We start from the raw sequence: 15,984 nt of genomic DNA, 5'->3' as shown, positions 1-15,984 counted from the left end.
GTGAAAGAGGCCGAGGTAGCAGGTGATGGATGGATACCGGGGTGTGAAGACACTGAAAAGTTAAGGTCACACAGGTAGTAAGTTGCAGCCGGACTCCACTAGACAGAAGAACGCACGTAATGCTGACAGGAGGCAGGGCAGAAGGCCATGGGACCAATTCCTCCGGCCCCGGGCACCGCTCCGCCCCCAGCAGACCCTTCGGCTCCCGTGGAAGCGGCGCGCGCACCGCCAGCCTGAACCTCCGGACCCCGCCCGCCGACCCCCCGACCCCCGCAGCCCTGAGGGCGGGACCGCCGCCCTCCCCGCTGCGGGAGGCGAAGTGGGATTGGCGTGGGTGAAGGGGGCCCTTCCGCTGTGTTGGGAGTGGGGTGGGAAGAATTGGGCTGAGGGGGGCTCAGACTCACGCTCAGAGGACCCCGCCCGTCAGCACTGAGCTCCGCCGCCTGCCTCCCGCCGTCGCGTTTGAACACGGGGACGGATGGGTGGGTCCCAACCGTGTTTGGACCAATCAGAGTACCCCTATCTATGATGGACATCTGCGTATCATCCAGGCCCCGCCCAGGTCCTTAAAGGGACGGAGTAAGTGTAAAGGGGAGCCAATCAAATTGTTCCTTCCTTTGACTGGTGGCCAATGGGAATCGGGGAAGGACTAACCCGGCAGGGCCGGTCTAGGAAGTTTGAAATTGGCGGTTAAGCTGGATGCAGTGTTGACAGACGCCCCGTTGGTGTCTAGGATCCCTGGGGAAGTCGCCAGGGCGGCGTCTCCTGCTTTCAAGGCCACCAGCGAGGAGGAAGGCAGCCAGGCCGCCGCCTGGTCTTGTTTCTCAATCTTAGCTAAAGTCGAAGTACTTGTTACTTTGGTAAATCAACTGGTTCTCTGCCTCAGCTAAGGTAGCCAAAGTTTTGAGTTTGAACTTCCACCTGCCTCGGTGACAGCATCTTGGGTCTAATTGTCCTGCAGTGAGTAGGTGCAGGTATTGAGACTGTCTGAAATGATATTTTAAAATAAAAGGCAAGATACTTAAACAGGCACTTCACTAAGGAGGAAATCCAAATGTCCAACAAACGTATGATAAGGTGCTCAACCTCATTGATAATCACACATAAAAATAAATAAATAAAGCCACAGGAAGACACAATAACATGCAGATGTGTTGGGGGGGGGGGTCTAACTGTTTCAAAGAAGAGGCTCTACATACATTCATAAATAGCTGATGGGAGTGTAAATTAGTACAGTCTTGGCACTATTTGCTAAAATTGAATATATGCACAGTCTACAACTCACTCCTGGACATATATCTTAGAGAAACTCCTAATTGTGTACACCAGGAGACATGTACAAGAATGTACAAATAATATTGAGTGGTGTAATGGCCAAAAGAACTGGAAGCTAGCCAAATATCCATCAGCCGTAGAAAGGATAATTTCTTATTTGTACTGATTTCAAACAGCAATGAAAATGAATAAACTACACTACACACAATGACATAATGGGTCTCAAAACAATGTTGAATGAAGGAAGCAAAACAATAAAGTATGATTTATTAGTATAAATGTCAAAAGCTGACAAAACAATGTTGTTTAAGGAGGGATGTATATACGGGTGGCAAAGCCATAAGAACGCAAAAGGCCAGACAGTGGTTACCTGGAGTTGTGATGGGGGCCTTTCAGGGTGTCTGGGTACTGATAGGATCTATTTCTTAACCTGGGTGGTAATAAAATAGAGATTTTATAATTATTCAATTGTGTTTATATATGTTCTATTTGTGTATATAAAAAATTTTAGGTCCTTTCTGTACTCTTCTAATCCCTACACTAGATAGAACTGGAAATGCGTTATCACATTCACACATGCACCACATATGCACATATCAATACAAAACCAAAGCTACAGACTTGCTTAATACACTTTTTTCCCCCAAATATAACTTGCTACTCATTCCTGAGACAATACAGCTATTATTTATCAAGCCCTCCTTGCTTTACCAAGCACTTTATCTCAGTGAATCCTTACCACAACCCTGAGAGGGAGGAACTGTAATCCATATTGTACACATGGAAGTTTAGAGGGGTCACGTGACTGATCTTGAGTCATTCAGCTTTAGGCGTTGGAGCTGGGTTTGGAACTCTGGGACTATATGACTTCAAATCCTTTCCTCTACACAAAATCTGCTTCTCAGAAGACATTAGAAATTCTCCCAGCCCCTGCTTTTGTCATGTTGCAAGGGCTGACCCAGTCCAGAACAACGTATAGAAATAAGAAATGTTTCTAATGGCACGAGAGGCTTAACAAAGTTTGTGGATGGCAAGATAAGGGGAGACGCAAAACAGGTTCTAGGCAGCTCTTGCCTTGAAATAAAGAATCTCAGGCCCTGGTTGGTAGCTCAATGGTTAGAGCATCAGCCCATGGACCAAAGGATTGAGGGTTCGATTCCTGGTCAAGAGCATGTACCTCGGTTGAAGGTTTCCAGCCCCAATCTATGTGTCTCTCTCACATCGATGTTTCTTCCCCCTCCGCCCCCCCTTTAAATATCCTCGGGTGAGGATTTAAAAAAAAAAAAAAAAGAATCACAGAAAAGCTGTGAATATGGAGCTAGTCAAAGCTTCTGCTGATTTTTCTAGCCCAGCAAACTTAGTTCCCAGGTGTCACAAACAGAAGTCTTTACCAGAATCTTCAGTCTTATTCTTCCTAAATTAGAATGCAATGTTAAACAACACCCTTTTGCATTGCCCTGAATCCTACTTTGATACCCTACTAATGTCCCAGTAGAACAATGACTGGCCTCTGCGAATCCTTTGTGAAACAAGATAGGAAATCAGCAAAATGAAGAAAGAAACATAAAGCAAAAGCCACATTAACGCTACCACTTTTCCTTCAGGGGTAGTCACTGCACAGAATGTGTAGAAGGAAAGAGAGTGAAGAGGGACAATAGAGACTGTGCCAATACGAAAAGGGTAAGCACTGCCAAATGGAAGGAACCATCACTAGAGAACTAGACTGTTAGGAAACTGGACATTTGTTCTTGCACAAAATGAGGCAATGACCAGTTCAATGCTGAACATGAATCCGTGATGATTGCTGCGACAGGGATTCTGGAAGAAGTTCACCAGCACTGAGTCATAATGAGGGACATTGTGATGTTCCTGCATTTAATTATCATTTATTCATTTATTTTTAAAAAATTATTATTCCAAGCACTGAGGGCACCAAAATGAAAAGAACTCCCACCTTGCCTGTTTTTGAGGAGCCAAGTGTGATGGGGAAATGGGGCTGTAAGCGAACAATTGAGAAGAACGCTGATGAGTTCCTGCGGCAGGGGAGGCGGCAGAGGGCTATGGCAGCCAAAGGAAGGAAGGGCAGGCGGAATGTGATAGCAAATGCCCGAAATTTTAAATTCATGTGATTGCCCTCAGAACATTCACCCGGGAGATAAAGCAAGCAGAGATAAGCCAATGTACCTTAAAGAGACAGGAGACTTGACTACAAGATCCAAACCAGACTGAGTGGAACATTTAAGCATTGTACATACCATCTTCCCAAAGGGAAGAAAAGGAATCCGAGAAGCTAGCCACAAAGAGGCAACGCTATTCTGGTCCCTTTGGTAAGAACAGTCCCTCGAGCTATTTTAGCTGCAGGTAAGTTCTAAATAATAAAAATAACTACCACCAGCTGCGTGCTCACTAAGAGGGAGCCATAGCCCAGGCATCACTTGTTCCCCAAAATGTGTTCCCACCACTGGTGTGAGAGATACTTTCAGGTCACATACATTTGTTACATTTTACCCTGTGCCAGGGAAAACTGTAGCTAGTCCATCAAACCAGGTATTTCACAGCTTATATCACTAGGAGTAAGGCTAAGGGAGGTACTTAAGAAGAAAATGAGCACTAGCCAGTTTGGCTTAGTGGATAGAACATTGGCCTGAGGACAGAAGGGTCCCAGGTTCAATCCTGGTCAAGGGCATGCACCTTGGTTACAGGCTTCATCCTGTGTCACCTGAGGCAATATCAATGTTTCTCTCTCTGTCTCTTCCCTTCCACCCTCACTTAAAAAAGAAGAAAATGAGTGAATAAAGAAAATGTTAAGTCAATAGTAGTATAAGTGGCACATGAATATAGCTTTTTTTAAATCATGAAATTTGGAAAACATACATCATTTAACCTTTGAGTCTAAATTTATGCATAGTTATTATGACATTAAGAGCTAAGAGATGTGAAATGCTTTGTAAAATCTAAAGCCAGCAAACCACAGACTAGGGAAAAATATTTGTAAGTCAGATATCGGATAAGGGTCTCATATCCAGAATGTATAAAGAATTTTTACTCAACAGTAAAAAGACAAATAACCCAACTTTAAAATATGCAAAAGATGTGAATAGACAGTTCTCCAAAGAAGATATGCAAATATGGCCCATAAGCGCATTAAAAGATGCTCCACATCATGAGTCATTAGGAAAGTATAAATCAAACCCACAACGAGATACCACTCCATACCCACTAGGATGGCTATAATAAATAAAAATAAAAGCATATAATGCCAACTGCTGCTGAAGACCTGCAAAAAAATTGAACCCTCTTACATTGCTGGTGAGAATGTAAAATTATGGAGTTTGGCAGTTCCTCAAAAAGTTAAACATAGAATCTATGACCCAACAACTTCACTTTTAGGTATATACTCAAGAGAAATTAAAACATATATCCACACAAAAACCTCTACACAATGTTCCTGACAGCCTTTGGCATTCATTATAGCCCAAAAGTAGAAACTAACGAATAAATGGGTAAACAGAGATGGTCTGTCCAAGTAATGGAATATTATTCCACCATAAATAGGAATGAGCCGCTGACACCAGCTACAACATGGATGAATCTCAAAAATATTTTGCTCAGTGAAAGAATCCAGATGCAAAAGGCCACATATTACATGACTCCATTTACATGAAATGTCTAGACTAGGGAAATCCACGGAGACAGAAGGCAGAGATTAGTGATTGCCAGGGGCTAGGAAGATGGGGGGATGGAGACTACTAATGAGTATGGAGTTTATTCTTGGAGGTGATTAAAATGTTCTAGAATTATATGGCAATGTTGATAGTTACACAACTTTGTGAATATACTAAAAACTACTGAACTCTACAATTGAAGTGTGAACTTTATGGTATGTGAATGATAACACAATTTTTAACGTAAAAAAAAATTAAAATCCTATATAATGAAGAGCTAATATGCTAATTAGACGGAACAGCCGAAGGACCTTCTGGATGTCCTTCCGGATGACCTTCTGGATGAAGCCAGGGTGGGAGGGCCAGCTGAGGCTATGAGGGGCTGTGAGGGCCGCCTGGGGCTGCGAGGGCCGAGAGCCTTGCACGAATTTCATTCATTGAGTTTCTAGTGAGTTATAAATGTGAAACATTGTTATAACTCAGGATTTCTCCTCCTGGACACTGTTGACATTTTGGTCCAGATAATTCTTTGTTATGGAGGCACTGTCTTGTTCATTGTAGGATATTTAGCAGTATCCCTGGCCTCCACCCACTAGCACACACCCCTAGTCATGACAATAAAAAATGTCTCCAGCCCTAGCTGGTTTGGCTCAGTGGATAGAGCGTCGGCCTACAGACTGAAGGGTCCTGGGTTCCATTCCAGTCAAGGGCACATGCCTGGGTTTGGGGCTCGATCCCCAGTATGGGGCGTGCAGGAAGCAGCCAATCGATGATTTTCTCTCATCGTTGATGTTTCTATCTCTCTCTCCCTCTCCCTTCCTCTCTAAAATCAATAAAAATATATGAAAAAAAAAATGTCTCCAAACATTGCCAAGTGCCCTGATAGGAAGGGTGGCAAGGGCAAAATCTCCCTTGATTGAGGACTGTTGTGACTGTAGGATGGGAAGATTCCCAACAAATACATTAAATATACATTATTTAAACCAAAGAGCTCACAAATAAATCAAAATACATTTTCCAGATTTAAACATTATGAAAATTTAACTGTTACCACTTACATTTTAACACCTAATGGTGTCGATGTTTTATCCAAGTTTGGATGAATCATTTCCTATCTATGTTTTTTTTTCCTTCTTTGACCCTAGTCCAGTGATGGCGAACCTATGACACGCGTGTCAGTACTGACACGCGTAGCCATTTCTGATGACACGCAGCCGCTGAGGCGGCCGCATGCCGAGGATGAAACATTTGCTGCTCCTGAGGATGAAACATTTGCGAAATAATGTTTTTTCCTCAAAGTGACACACTACCCAAGTTATGCTCAGTTTTTTGGCGAAGTTTGACACACCAAGCTCAAAAGGTTGCCCATCACTGCCTTAGACAAAGCTTCCAACAAGGAAAAATAAATTTTCAAAACACAATTAAATGTCAATTAGCTTTCCTGCCATTTGATTCTAGACAATCACTCTATGATGCTTGGGCATGTCCATTAATCATGTTTCTTTAAAGGTATAAGCTTTAAAACCTTAGAGGTTTAATACTGCTACCTTCAGCCCACTAACTTCAGGAGTATTTTATAATGTCCCGTCCATTTAAAATGCAAGAAATTCAGCCACCTGGCTCACATCAAATGTTCTCTGGGACAACTAGAAAAGAAAAAAGTCATTAAATCCCTACAGTGTTTAAGAAAACGAAAATAAACGCCACAGACTGGGAGAAAATATTTGCAAATGATACATCTGATAAAGGGCTATTACACAAAATATACCCCTCCCCCCAAAAAAACACAAAAAACTCTTAAAAGTTAACAATAAGAGAACAAACAACCTGATTTTAAAATGGTTCAGCCCTCCCTGGATCCGGGTGAGCCTGGGTCCCGGGTCCGGGCGAGGCCGCGGGCCCCTGGATCCGGGTGAGCCTGGGGCCCGGGTCCGGGCGAGGCCGCGGGCCCCTGGATCCGGGTGAGCCTGGGTCCCGGGTCCGGGCGAGGCCGCGGGCCCCTGGATCCGGGTGAGCCTGGGTCCCGGGTCCGGGCGAGGCCGCGGGCCCCTGGATCCGGGTGAGCCTGGGGCCCGGGTCCGGGCGAGGCCGCGGGCCCCTGGATCCGGGTGAGCCTGGGTCCCGGGTCCGGGCGAGGCCGCGGGCCCCTGGATCCGGGTGAGCCTGGGGCCCGGGTCCGGGCGAGGCCGCGGGCCCCTGGATCCGGGTGAGCCTGGGTCCCGGGTCCGGGCGAGGCCGCGGGCCCCTGGATCCGGGTGAGCCTGGGTCCCGGGTCCGGGCGAGGCCGCGGGCCCCTGGATCCGGGTGAGCCTGGGTCCCGGGTCCGGGCGAGGCCGCGGGCCCCTGGATCCGGGTGAGCCTGGGTCCCGGGTCCGGGCGAGGCCGCGGGCCCCTGGATCCGGGTGAGCCTGGCCCCGGGTCCGGGTGAGGCCGCGGGCCCCTGGCTCCGGGTGAGCTTGGGTCCCGGGTCCGGGTGAGCCTGGCCCCGGGTCCGGGTGAGGCCGTGGGCCCCTGGATACGGGTGAGCCTGGCCCCGGGTCCGGGCGAGGCCGCGGGCCCCTGGATCCGGGTGAGCCTGGGTCCCGGGTCCGGGCGAGGCCGCGGGCCCCTGGATCCGGGTGAGCCTGGGTCCCGGGTCCGGGCGAGGCCGCGGGCCCCTGGATCCGGGTGAGCCTGGGTCCCGGGTCCGGGCGAGGCCGCGGGCCCCTGGATCCGGGTGAGCCTGGGTCCCGGGTCCGGGCGAGGCCGCGGGCCCCTGGATCCGGGTGAGCCTGGCCCCGGGTCCGGGTGAGGCCGCGGGCCCCTGGCTCCGGGTGAGCTTGGGTCCCGGGTCCGGGTGAGCCTGGCCCCGGGTCCGGGTGAGGCCGTGGGCCCCTGGATCCGGGTGAGCCTGGCCCCGGGTCCAGGTGAGGCCGTGGGCCCCTGGATCAGGGTGAGCCTGGGTCCCGGGTCCTGGTGAGGCCGTGGGCCCCTGGATCCGGGTGAGCCTGGGTCCCGGGTCCGGGTGAGGCCGTGGGCCCCTGGATCCGGGTGAGCCTGGCCCCGGGTCCGGGTGAGGCCGTGGGTCCCTGGATCCGGGTGAGCCTGGCCCCGGGTCCGGGTGAGGCCGTGGGCCCCTGGATCCGGGTGAATCAGTGCCCCTGGGTCCGGCCGAGACCAAACCAGAGGGAGTCGGACCTGCATTACCACCATTTGTCCACCATCCAGAGCTGAGGGGTCAGTGCCGACATGTACTCATAGGGAACTGGTGGACATTGATATTGGGTCTCAAAAGAACTGTTGGTCCAGAAAGAAACTCACTACAGACTGATTCATTTGCCTGTCAGCATAACTATTATTGCTCGTCGCACATTCAATTCTTATAAGTATATCTCTAGTGACACATGATTTCGCTCATCTAGGGGAAATGATGAACAACATAGACTGATGAACAAGAACAGAACCAGAAACAAGGAGGCATCGATCGGACTATCGGGCCTCAGAGGGAGGATAGGGGAGGGTTGGGGGAGGGGGGAGAGATCAACCAAAGGTCTTGTGTGCATGCATATGAGCCTAACCAATGCTTAAGTTCAACAGAGGGTTGGGGCATCCAAGGGGAGGGGTGTGGGATGGGAATGGGGGGATGAGGACAAATATGTGACACCTTAATCAATAAAGAAATTTAAAAAAAAAAAAAATGGTTCAGCCCTAACTTGTTTGGCTCAGTGGATAGAGTGTCGGCCTGCGGACTGAAGGGTCCCAGGTTCGATTCTGGTCAAGGGCATGTACCCTGGTTGTGGGCACATCCCCAGTAGGAGGTGTGCAGGAGGCAGCTGATCAATGTTTCTAACTCTCTATCCCTCTCTCTTCCTCTCTGTAAAAAAATCAATAAAAAATATATATATTTTTTAAAAAGGCAAAGCCTCCTTAGTTCACCGTGAATGAACTAATTTAAAAAAAAATGGTTCAAAAACCTTAACAGACACCTCCCCCTAGAAAACAGACAGGTGGCGGATAAGCACATGAAAAGATGCTCCACATCCATGTCATTGGGGAAACGCAAATTAAAACAACAATGAAATACCGCCGTACACCTGTTCCCAGGACCCAAGTCAGGAAACGGACAATACCGAACGCCGGCGCCGATGTGCAGCCACAGGAACGCCTGTTCACGCTGGTGTGAATGCAAAGTGGTGCAGCCACTTCGGAAAACAGTTCGGCAGTTTCCAAACCAAAGGTGCCATCAGCCCAGCAATCACACGCCTTGGTATTTAAGGAGTTGAAAACGTATGTCCACACATAAACCTGCCTCTGCGCACCCACACTTCAGCTGCTTGAGGGCAAGGATCGTGCCCATCCGGCTCCCGATAACCATCTTCAGTATCTTGCACGGTGTCTGGGCCTCGGCAGGCCCTCGGGACATTGATATTCTCTGAGTTAATGCACCCATGAGTTCAGTAAAGTGCTAGAATCTAAAGTTCGGTTGAGAAGCCACTCTGGCTTGTGTTTCACTTTGGAAAACGCCGTCCCTTTTGCCGTGTAAGATCACATATTCACAGGATCTGAGCATGAGGACATGCACATCTTTGGGGAGCCACTCTGGGCCTCCCGCAACCAGCAAGGTGGAAGAAGGCGGCGTGCAGGCAAGAATAGTAGGAGATAAGGTCCAAGGCACTTTTTGTAATGACTAAAAGCTCGTTCATTAGGAAGAGAATTGTCTTTGCAATCGCATTCTTTAAAGCTACCGGGGTTGGCCTTTTCTCCCTGTAAATAACATGGGGTTGCACTTTTCTACTCTTTCTGCTGAGGGACAGCCTTTGTCATGTTCTCTTTATTCCTCAACTTCCGGTAAAGTTAAAGCACTTGGAGAGACTGCAGGATACATTATTTTAGTTTTCCATATGTGGGTGTGGAGAGAGACTGTCCAAGCCAAAAAGCAAACCCAGCTGGGAGGACTTTGGGGGGTGGGGGTAGGAAAAGGTGTGTTCTGTTGCTCATTAGCATCACTTTGCAGAAAAGCCCAAGATCGCTCTTTGGAGGGCTTATATATATTGAGAAAGACGCTGTCTAGCTTGACATAGCTCTTTTTCTCTCTCTTTTTTTTTTTAAAAAAATATTTTATTGATTTTTTACAGAGAGGAAGGGAAAGGGATAGAGAGTTAGAAACATGGATCAGCTGCCTCCTGCACACCCCCCACCGGGGATGTGCCTGCAACCAAGGCACATGCCCTGACAGGAATCGAACCCGGGACCTTTCAGTCCACAGGCTGACGCTCTATCCACTGAGTCAAACCGGTTTTGGCCTCTTTTTCTCTTTTAAAAAATGTTTTATTTATTGATTTGACAGAGAGAGAGAGAGAGAGAGAGAGAGAGAGAGAGAGAGAGAGAGACTGATCTGTTGATCTGTTGTTCTACTTATTTATGCATTCATGGTTGATTCTTGTATGTGCCCTGACCAGGGATCGACCCCATAACCTTGGTGTTTCTGAACAGCGCTCTAATCAACTGAGCTATGCAGCCAGGACTCATTTATTTTTTAATTATGGTTAAAATACAACTAACATAACACCATCTCAGCCATTGTTAAGTGTACAGTTCATGTATTAAGTATATTCATATTCTTGTCCAACTACTACTACCATCTCCCTCCTGAGCTCTTTCCATCTTGCAAAACGGAAACTCTGTACACATTACATAATGACTCTCCATTCCCGTTCCAAACCCCTGGTAACCTCTACTCTTCCTGTCTCTCTGAATGTGCCCATACCAGGTCCCTCATATAAGTGGAATCATAGAATATTTATCCTTTTGTGTCTGGTTTATGGCACAAAATTAGAATAATGTTTTCCAGATTCCTCCACATTGTAGCATGTACCAGCACTTCACTCCTTGTTATGACTGGGTCATATTACATTGTGTAGATAGACCGCATTTTGTGTATCTATTCAACCGCTGATGGACCCTTGGGTGGTCTCCACCTCTTGGCTGTTGTGAATAATGCTACTATGAACACAGGCATACAAGTATCTGCTGGAGTCCCCGCTTTCAATTCTTTTGTGTAGATACCCAGAGGTGGAATTGCTGGGTGAGATGATGCCACATTTAGCTTTTAGAAGCACTGCCCAGCTGTTTTCACAGCGGCTACACCATTGTACGTTCCCACCAGCAATGCATCAGGGCTCCAATTTCTCCACGTCTTCACCAACACTTGTTATTTTCTGCGCTTTTTAAAAATTATTCTTACGGTCATCTTAATGGGCATGAAGTGTTTTCACATTGTGCCTACTTATTTCTACTTTCCTTGTTCAGCAATGGAAATACTTCATATATGAAATGCAGACATTCCTCCGTTCCGCACTGTCTAATGAGCACCTATATTTCACTTTCGAGAGCCGTTAGGCTCCCGCCTTCAAAATTACTTCCATCAGGGACTTCCTTATAGTTAAAGCACCCAGACTACCAGGCTCGCTCGGCGTTTTGCCTCACAGGAGCAGAAGCGCTATCTAGTGGCCGAGTGGGATAACTGCAGGTGCCGCCCCCTCTCACTTGTACCTGTCCTAACCAAGTCCTTGATTATAACTTACTTTACCTGGTGATGCCCATCTGGTCGTGCCTCGAAAGGCAAAGTCCGAGTCAAATTCAGCCAGGGGTGCCTTTACAAAGACTATATAAATGGGCTTTCACCCTGAATGACAACGCCTCCTCCAGTGACCTCTTAATTGCACCCCTTTCTAAAACAGGAGTAACAGACGTGCAGCGACAGTTTCAATGCAGCTGGTTTGTCTGGGCCCGGCTCTTCCCGGTAGGCTCCGCCCGGGCTATTCCTAGGACTAGGTTGGGGTCTCAGGGGCCAGGTTCGGGTCTTCAGAACTAGTGTCAGCCCTTTGGGACTAGATCCAGCTCTTAGGCCGTGGCTGGGCCATCCCGGGCTAGGTCCATTAAAATCAAACGGGCCCGGCCATGGGGAAGCCCCGGTCCCCACAAGACTGCCTTAGAGGAGAGGACCCAAAGTGAGCACACTCGGCCTGGGAGCCCGGGGTGGAAAGGGCTGCTGACTCTCCAGGGGGCGGTGCCTGTGGAAGTCACTGGGACACACTGAGGCTGGCTCCCGGGGCCTGCTGAAGGGGGGGTGTTGCTTAGGGGCGAGGCTGGGCTCCTGGGGTAGGCTCCTCCCTTTGGGACTAGGCTCCGCCCTTCACGACTGGCTACAGTCCTTAGGGTCTGGGCTGGGCTCTAGGTCTGGGTTTAGTTCTTCGGGGCTAGGCTCCGCCCTTCAGGTCTGGGCTAATCACTTTTTTTTTTCAATTTTTTTATTAAGGTATTATATGTGTACATATCTTACCATTGCCCCCCCCCACCCCACTCCCATATATGCCCCCACCCCCCAGAGTTTTGCATCCATTGGTTATGCTTATATGCATGCATACAAGTCCTTTGATTGATCTCTTATCTCCCCCACCTCTCCCTAACCTTCCCCTTGTAATTTGACAGTCTGTTTGATGCTTTACTGTCTCTGTATCTATCTTTTTGTTCAAGTTTATAATGTTCTTTATTATCCATAAATGAGTGAGATCATGTGGTATTTTTCTTTCATTGACTGACTTATTTCACTTAACATAATGTTCTCCAATTCCTCCCAGGTTGCTGCAAATGATGAGAATTCCTTCTTTTTTATGGCAGCATAGTATTCCATTGTGTAGATGTACCACAGTTTTCTGATCCAGACAGGCAGCTTATACAACTTAATAAAAGGAAGACACATTATCCAATAAAAAAATGGGCAACAGACCTAAATAGAATCTTTTCAAAAGAAGACAGAAGGAAGGCCAAGAGACACATGAAAACATGCTCAATGTCACTAATTATCCGAGAGATGCAAATCAAAACAACAATGCGGTACCATCTCACACCTGTCAGAATGGCTATCAACAACAAATCAACAAACGACAAGTGTTGGCGAGGATGCGGAGAAAAAGGAACCCTCGTGCACTGCTGGTGGGAATGCAGACTGGTGCAGCCACTGTGGAGAACAGTATGGAGTTTCCTCTAAAAACTGAAAATGGAACTCCCATTTGACCCAGTAATCCCACTCCTGGGAATATATCCGAAGAAACTAGAAACACCAATTAGAAAGGATATATGCACCCCTATGTTCATAGCAGCACAATTCACCATAGCTAAGATTTGGAAACAGCCTAGGTGCCCGTCAGCAGATGACTGGGCTAATCACTTTTGAAAGTCCCAAATCATTTCTGAATCCTGCAGGTTGACCCCTTCGGTCAAGATCGGCAGAGGAAAGTTGAGTTTATTAATGGCCAGAGATATAAAATAAATGAGTTTCTGAGCTTTATGTGGGCTGTAAGAGCCCCAAGACACTCACTCTGTTTGAGCTTGCCTACATTTTCAAATTTAGAGACCCATCTATAGGAATGATTTTCAATAACAATGAGGATGTCCAGTCAGTCAGCAAATTTATTGAGTTTTTGCTTGTGTAGGGCTACTAATGGGTTTTATTAGAGGACTCAGGCATGTGATTTCATTAACTGAAGGGGCTCAAGGAGGGTCTGTAAAAACCCCTTATGTGCCAAGAGAGCCTGCAGAGCTTGCTTTGGGAGTTAGGTCCTTCTCACTCGCATGTGGCCTGAAGTTCCCCATCCATTCCCCCCTAAAAAGTAGTCAGTTATGCTCATAAGAGATGGTTGCCAATGAGGATGTTTTGGTTGAAGCCCAGCTCCAGGCGCTTAAACAATGCAGAGAATGTGTTACCTATTGGCTCACGTAACTGAAAACCTGTAGGCATCCCCCTCCGGGTAAGGCTTGATCTCGTGGCCTGCAGGCACCACGCAGTGCTTTCTTTCCGGCTCTCCGTCCTCTCCATCCTTCCATCGGGCTAGCATCCTCTCCAGGGCTTACCAAGCGGCCCTATGGCTGCTCCACATGGTCACGCTCACCATCCCGGGGAAGAAAGACTGTCTTCTGAAATCACTCACACAAGACCTGGGACTCACTTTCTCTTGTTGACCTGAAGCCAGCCGTTTGATGATCCTTGAACGTATCTGTGGCCAGGAGACAAGAACCAAGAACCAGATAGCCTCAACAACACATTGCTCCCTTTTTTATGATTAAATACTAGAGGCCCGGCGCACGAAACTCGTGCACGGGTAGGGTCCCTAGGCCTGGCCTGGGATCAGGGCCGATCTTCCCCGGCTGCCGGCAGCTGGTCCCGCCCTCTGCCCCCTGCTGCCACTAGTTGCCCTCTGTGTGTGGGGCCACCGGCAGGGCGATCGGGCCCTGGCACCGCCTGCGTCTACCACAACCCACCCCCGGTTCCCCATTGGGAAATCGGGGCCTGCAGGCTGGGGGCAGCTCCTGCTTTGAGTGTCTGCCCCCTGGTGGTCAGTGCACATCATAGCCGACCGGTCATTCCACCGTCTGGTCGATTTGCATAATATATATATATATATATATATATATATATATATATATATATATTAGAGGCCCATTGCAGGAAGATTCCTGCAAGAATAGGGCTTCCTCGGGCCTATTCCTGCAAGAATAGGGCTTCCTGTGGCCTGAGCAAAGCAGAGATGGGAGCGAATCCTGCCGAGGGGGGCTTCCCTCCCACCACCGCCGCCGCTGCCACAATCACCGCCACCCCCCCTTGGCTTTCCCTCCCACTGCTGCCGCCGCCTTCGCCCTGCTTTCTACTTTCCCTCCCTCTTCCTTGTACACTGTCTTCAGTCTTTGCTCCGTGCCTGCGTATGCAAATTAACCACCATCTTTGTTGGGTTAATTTGCGTATTCGCTCTGATTGGTTGGTGGGCGTAGCGGAGTGATGGTTAATTTGCATGTTTCTCTTTTATTAGTGTAGATAGATATTTTCATTGATTTCACAGAAGAAGGGAGAGGGAGAGATAGGAACATCAGTGATGAGAGAGAATCATTGATCGGCGTCTCCTGCATGCCCCACACTGAGGATCAAGCCCACAACCCGGGCATGTGCCCTGACCAGGAGTCAAACCATGACCTCTCAACCATGGAGCCATGTCAGCCAGGCAACACATTCCTCTCTTAAGGCTAGGTCCTTGAAAACGGCTCCCCTAGGGAATGGTGGGCAGAATGTACATTCCAAGGATAGAGGAGGGGATGTGGAGATTCCAATCGCCCAGGGCCTGCTCGCTGGTCAACTGGCAGTCACGTCCTCTCAACCACCTCCTCCAACAAACACCATGTCATCCAAAATGCTTATTCTAAGTGCCTGATTGCCTACAATTCTGTCAGCTCACCACTCTGAGTTGTATAACCTGACTTCAGAGAGTCTATCTTTGACTTTGACACTTGCAAGATATCCAGCCTTGAGCAGCTCCCTGCAATTTCTGTGCCTTATTTTTATCCCATGAACTGAGGGGGGAAGTGGTATATTATTTCACAAGAGGACTATGCAAAGCAGTCCATAGACTTCAGGGATTGCAGTCAGGCCATCTGCCCCACTGATTAACAGGAAGCCACTGAATGATAAGTCAGCCAATTCCAACTCTGCCCACTCAAGACAATTTCAGCACCTTAATAATCATCGTGACTTGCACAGAATAGAAATGCATGACTTGACTTGCTAAGCGGTTTCCCACTGACAGCAGTCAAAATAAGAATGAGTTTTCCTCCTTCCCAACACACACACACACACACACAGCAACACGTAAGTTCAGATTCCAGAGAGAAAATTGGCTATTAACTACAGTAAACATTCAATTACACTGTTTGGGTACTGGTTAACCAGTTTAAGAATGTCCTAAACCAGTAGTTCTCTACCCTGACTACAAAGCAGAATCACCTAGGGAGGTTTTATAAAATACAATGCCTGCGCCACACCCTCAGAGATTCTTGTTCAAGAGGTTTGGTGGGAGAGAGGGAGGGAGCTTTAGTAATCTGTACATTTCAAACTCTCCAGGTAATTCCAGTGTGCAACCAGATATGAAAACCACTGACCTAAACCAATAGTTCCCAAAGGTTAGCATGCATCGGAATCACTGGGGGAAATTCTTAAGCATGTAGGGTCCTGGTTCCC

The 15,984-nt window shown here is 48.0% G+C and overlaps 1 protein-coding gene across 7 annotated transcripts in view; it reads right to left on the bottom strand.

Moving 5' to 3' along the window:
* The window catches only part of CIT (citron rho-interacting serine/threonine kinase), a 164,229-nt gene extending 163,775 nt beyond the window's left edge, over positions 1-454 (bottom strand). For 6 of the 7 annotated variants that reach the window (XM_079763289.1, XM_079763293.1, XM_079763294.1 and 3 more), the window contains exon 1: positions 405-454. The gene's annotated coding sequence lies outside the window, so the exon portion shown is untranslated. Of the gene's footprint in view, positions 1-37; positions 149-404 lie in introns of those variants that run through there. The other variant, XM_079763290.1, reaches the window with a different exon arrangement.
* Positions 455-15,984: the final 15,530 nt, after the last annotated feature.

This window comes from Cnephaeus nilssonii (assembly GCF_951640355.1).
Source record: "Cnephaeus nilssonii genome assembly, chromosome: 22".
Taxonomy (NCBI): Eukaryota; Metazoa; Chordata; class Mammalia; order Chiroptera; family Vespertilionidae; genus Cnephaeus; species Cnephaeus nilssonii.
The sequence above is the reverse complement of the archived record's forward strand: the minus strand, read 5'-3'. Positions and strand labels throughout refer to the sequence as shown.